Source organism: Syzygium oleosum, unplaced genomic scaffold (genome assembly GCF_021117445.2).
Source record: "Syzygium oleosum isolate NSW1041296 unplaced genomic scaffold, Sole_v2.1 Sole_v2.13, whole genome shotgun sequence".
In the NCBI taxonomy this organism is placed as follows: domain Eukaryota; kingdom Viridiplantae; phylum Streptophyta; class Magnoliopsida; order Myrtales; family Myrtaceae; genus Syzygium; species Syzygium oleosum.
In genome coordinates, this window is record NW_026607497.1 from 1,612,681 (window position 1) to 1,618,680 (window position 6,000).

Consider the following 6,000-nt stretch of genomic DNA (forward strand, 5'->3'; position numbering starts at 1 on the left):
ATAATGACATACATAGTCCTTGGACTTTGGCCCAATGTATAATGTGGTCCATGAACTTTTAATTTGTTCAATGGAGTCTTTGAACTTTGGCCCAATGTACAATGTGATCCCTAAACTTTTGATTTGTTCAATGTCATCTCTGAACTTTTGATCCCTGAACTATATGAAAATATTCAATGTTATCTTTCAATTAATTCAAGTTCAAGGATAACATTAAACGTTTTCATATAGTCCATGGACTAAATTGAACATGCACCAAAATTTCAGGGATCACACTGAATAATTTAAAAATTCGGGGATGACATTGCACGTTAGGCTAAAATTCATGGATCATATTGAACAAATTAAAAGTCCATGAATCACATTGCACGTTGAAATAAAGTTTATTAATCATTTGTGTCATTTTCCCTATTTATATTAGACCGACAAATTTGTGCTTTATATGAAATTATTTTTGTAACCAAATAAATAAACAAAGAAAGAAAAAGGAAAAGAGTGTTGCTATCCCCTCGTGACTTCTTGGTCCATTCCATTAGGATTGACTGGCTCGGCTCTACCCCCGAGAAGATGCTTCAAGGCGATGCGAAGACTCGATCCAATGATCCATATCCTAAATTAGGTAAACGACAAAAAAAAAAACGAAAGACCGATGTCTCAGTTTTGACTCCTGGGCCCCCACCTCATCCTTACAATTTTTTAAAATGTCCATTTTCCACCACCCAACTCCAACTTGTCCCCTCCAAAAAGGAAAACTCCAACTTGTCCCGTTTGCAAGAACCAAAATTACAAATTTTCTTTATCGTAAAGACTCCAAAGAGCTCTGTAATGGAGTCCTTTCTAGCTTTATCTCCTTTGTTTTTTTTCTAAATAAAGTTGCGATAAATGCTTGTGCTGAAATATTTTCATAGTTGAGACAAGCTACATGAGAAAGACACGGTAGTCTCCAACACTATTAAAACAATTACGCACTCATTTAATCGATATGGGCCAAACATGCATTAATGTTTTGATCAATGAGGCGGCTTCAATTTTCATCAATTTATTTAATGGATCGATCACGTTCGCAATGTCGAAAGCTGAACACCAACAAGCTGGTCAATAAAAAGAGGCCAAACACTCTCATCACCTTTATCCTCAAGATCTCATATAAATAGAGAACTCCACCGGTGCCCATCACATGCCAAAGCTCAGAACAATTACTCAACATGTCTTCATCGATGTCTCTACTACTACACTCTCTTCTCGGGATAAGAACACTAAGAGTGCCATAATTTTCGTATGGTGTTTACTTAAGTGCCATAACTTTTTTTTCGCTCACTTGAGCGCCACAAATTTGAAAAAAAAATCACTTAAGTGACATTGGCGATTTGCCTGGCCGGAAAATCCGACGTGGACGTCGATCGTCCGACGTAGCTTAGCCAGCGCTGACGTGAATAATTTTTTAATATTTTTGGAATTTTTTAATTACTTTTTTTTGAATTTTGAACTTTTCTTTTCCTTTTTTTTAGCTTTTTGTTTCTAATGCGGCTAGGGCTGCCTTGCACTTCGCCGCGAAGGTCCGGGCAAGGCCATCGCGGCCTTGCTGACAGTGAGCGAGGTCGTCACCAGATTTGGGTGGCCACGGGCAAGGCCATCGCGGCCTTGCCTACAGTGAGTGAGGCTGTCACCAGATCTGGGCGACCGCGGGCAAGGCCATCGCGGCCTCGCCGACAGTGAGCGAGGTTGTCACCAGATCTGGGCGGCTGCGGCAAGGCGTTGTAGCCAAATCTGGCGAGGCCACCTTGCCCACGGCCTCCTGAATTTGGCGACAGTCTTCGCGGCCTTGCTGGTCTGACGAGGCCACCTTGCCCATGACCGCCTAGATTTGGCGACGGCCATCACGGCCTTCATGGCCTCACCCATTGCTAGCGAGGCCACGATGGCCTTGCTCGAGCCTTCGCGACGAAGGGCAAGGCGGCCCTCACCCACTGCCGATGAGGTCGCGATGGCCTTGCCTAGGCCTTTGCGGCGGAGGGCAAGGTGGCCCTTGCCCATTGGGCGAGGGCTTCGCAGCCGGCGAGGGTCACTGATGACCCTCGCCGGCCTTGAAAAAAAAAAGGAAATTAAAAAAGGAAAAGAAAAACAAAAACTAAAAATCAAAATCAAAAAATAAATAAATAAAATTCAAAAAAATAATAAAAAACATTTAAAAAATCCATGTCGGATGGAAAATTAATTAAAAAGCCACGTAGGACGATTTGTCGGAAGTGGCACTCAAATGATCTATTTTACTCCGATGTGGCACTTAAGTAAGCGAAAAAAAAATTATGGCACTTAAGTGAGCACCGTACGAAAGTTATGACACTTCTGCTGTCTTTATCCTCTCTCTTCTCTTGCTCTCCCTTTCATTCCTAGCTCAAGCTATTGTCCCTCCCTCCGCTCAGTTCAAGTTCGCCAACGAAGGCAAGTTCGGGCCTTACTTCGTCGAGTACGGCGGCTATTACCGGACCACCAGCATCTTTAACTCCCTGTTCCAGCTGTGCTTCTACAACAGCACCGCTGATGCCTTCACATTGGCCCCGAGGATGGCTACCACGCGGTCTGAGTTGCAGTTACGCTAGGTTTGGGAGGCCAACCGGGGCAATCCGGTCCGCGAGAACGCGACTTTCGCGCTTGGGGCCGACAGCAACCTTGTCCTGACTGAAGCTGAGGGCCGGGTCGCGTGGCAATCACGCACTACAAATAAAGGCGTCGTTGGGTTCCGATTGCTCCCCAACGGCAACATGGTCCTCTATGACTCCAAGGGCAATTTCGTGTGGCAAAGCTTCGACTTGCCCACGGACACCTTCCTCGTGGGCCAGTCCCTGTGGGCTGGGGCGGTGAACAAGCTCGTGAGCCGGGCTTCCGAGAAGGACAACTCTAACGGGCCATACGGCCTCGTGATTGAACCCAAACAATTGGCCCTATATTACGCTAGCAAGAACTCCCCAAAGCCACTCCTCTGCTACACATTCGCACGAGACATGTACCTCGGCAACGAGTCCTTGGCCCAAGTGACCCTCGACTGCGCGCCGGAGACCGACGAGGGCTATGCCTACGACATCACTTTGAAACATTTGGTTACCAACCAAAAGGGCCTCACAAACAGCGTGGTCATATTGGGCCGGCCCAAGTACAATTGCAGCTAACAATACTTAGGCTCGTGATCGACGGCAACCTTCGGGCCTACACGTGCTACGACAAGCTGGACTATCGGGCGTGGGAGGTCACCTTCTCTCTCTTCTCTCGGGAAGCAGACTGGGACATCGAGTGCCAATGGCCGGCCCGGTGAGGGAACTTCGGGCTCTGCGCAGACACCGAGTGCATGGCGTGCCTGTCGGCCTGCGGGCTCTTGGGCTGGAGCGAGAGCCGCCGAGGGTCGCGAGCTGTCGGCCCGGCGACTTCGGCTACTACAAGGTTGCCGGGGTGGACCATTTCCTGAGCAAGTACACGGAGGGCGAAGGGCCGATGGAGGCAAGTGCAGCAAGGAGTGCAAGTGCAGGGGTTATTTCTACAGCCAAGAGACTTTTCGGTGTTGGATCGCTTACGAGCTCAAGACACTGACCAAAGGTCGCTAATTCCACGCACCTGGGCTACATCAAAGTGCCCAAGCAATGAGCTTTTAAAGTCTCTGCATTTTTCTTTCATGGTTTTGGTTCAAACTTAAACTAATTGCCATTTAGAAGATAAAAAGTTGTCTCTTCTTTACAGCTCTTATAACAACTTATCTACTTTTAACATCTTCTATATCAAAAGCTCTCTTTCTTGGTAAATTTCTTTTTAATAGGATAAGTGCATCAGAAGTCTTATAACTTATCGTGAAAGTGCGACTAAGTCGTGAAACTTTCAAAAAATTGCAATCAAGTCCTGGAACTTTAAAAACAACAAAAAACAAAACAGGGAACATATCACGTAAAAATCATCTCACTCCATTAAAATCCCACATTCGAACTGAAGCTCAACAAGAAAGCTAAAAAGGTCAAAGCTCTCCCATAAGCTTGAAATCCTTGCAGAAACAGAACAGATAATTATGCTACATATCAATTCATCTGCAGCTCTAATGGCTTTCAATCTTCCGCAACTTACACAGAAACAAACAAAGCCGAGACCAATGCTTAAGAAGGGAAATTCAGAAATAAACAAATGCTAAACACAATGGTTCATTAAGAATATCACATGTTTTTTGGTTCATTAAGAAACGAACAAAGCCGAGAATATCACATTTTTATATAGTTTAAGAACTAACTTGTGATATTCTTAATCATGGCAACTAGATTCATAAAAATAGAACAAACAAAAAAGAAAGGGAAATGAAAAAATTAGAACCACCTCCATAAATTGCAATTGAAAGAGAGGAAAGTTTATCTCTTTGGTGAAATGGAGCGGATTTACTTACGTAGGGGGTGGAAATAGCCTCGACCAATGCTAATCACACTTTGTTTAGTAAGTTTTTAGCTTATATGTTAGAATAATTAAATATTAAATCACATATTCATCTAACAGCTTAAGCTTTTAGAACAGTTGGCAGTAATTTCACAAAATCTAACATCCTATCAGCCTGAGTTCAAATCTTTTCAGCCCTATTTACCTCTCTAATTAAATATGTCCACGCTTAGTACTAAGAAAAAAAAAAGCCCAAACTAAGTGTAAGGAAGAGTATTAGAATAATTAAATATTAAATCGTGCCTTCATTTAACAGTTTAAATTTTTAGAACAGTTGGCAATGACCCTATAAAATCTCATATTATAATTCATAGAAAGTAGCTAAATCATCACATATTTATATCTCCTCCTAACACATTTGCAAGTTGCAATTTGAATTAAATGGGGTCCGTACTATGCAGGATTGCTAGTAGTGACACGGAACGGTCCAAATGAGCATCTCGAGGACCAAGGCATTCCCTTGATTTATTTCACAATTATTGGACGGGAAAAAAGACATCGATATTGACTTTTGGTCAAAGCATGAGCCATCTATGAAAATTACACGTCCATATATCACTCATGTCGTCTGAGATACTAATATGATATAAGCAATCTAATTAGTCTGCCACGAATTTCAATCACTGATTTTCGTAAGAAATTAAAATTCGTGATCCACATGTTGATATAAGGGTTAAAGAAAAGTCAATGTCGAAATTGTATATATTTGGTTGCGTTTGAAAAGCAATATAGAGGCTAAATTCCCTTAAAAACACAATTTTAGCTCGAGTTTTAATACCTACCCAAACTTTTTTTTTTTGGTCTAATACAAAAGTATCGATTTTAGCTTGGGTCTCAATTCTGGCTTGAATTTTTTTGTCTCATAAGAATGCACGAGCTATAGCTCTAGTCTCAATTCTGACTCAAACTGTTTTTTGTCTCATGAAAAAACTTGAACTTTCAATCCGTACCCAAACCTGGACAACTTCAAGTTTCCCCCCAATACACGCGGAATGACACGTTGATTCTTTAATGACATCATTGACAAGAACTAGACAAGGGCAGGATATGGGTATCGATCGAAAGTTTGTGTTTCTTTACGAGACAAAGATAACGTTTGAGCCAGAATTGATACTCGATCTAAAGTCGGTGCTTCTTTACAAGACAAAAGAAAAAGTTTTGGCCAGAATTAGGACATGAGATAAATTTTACGTTTTTTTTACTAGACAAAGAAGGTTCGGGTCGGGATAAGGATCCGAGTTAAAACTGATGTTTTTTTTAAAGATATATAATTAGGCCCGATGTATAATCTCGATCCATTAAGACAATCAGCTAATCCAAATCCTATCCTCCGAATAATATGAAGTGGACACTGGATCCTATAATACGTACGCGTATGTCTCTCGTAGTTTCATCACGATAGTAATAATTTAAACTCTTTAAGTTACAGATTTATGCATCATATGAAATCTTTTTATAAAGAAACAAAAAGAAAAATAAAAGAAAGAAGACTCTATCTACCCCACCAGAAGAAATTTAATTGGCATTGACTGCCTATAA

The 6,000-nt window shown here is 42.0% G+C and overlaps 1 pseudogene; it reads left to right on the top strand.

The window, feature by feature from the left end:
- The first annotated feature begins 1,984 nt into the window (after positions 1 to 1,984).
- Positions 1,985 to 3,636, top strand: LOC115681162 (epidermis-specific secreted glycoprotein EP1-like; annotated as a pseudogene).
- Positions 3,637 to 6,000: the final 2,364 nt, after the last annotated feature.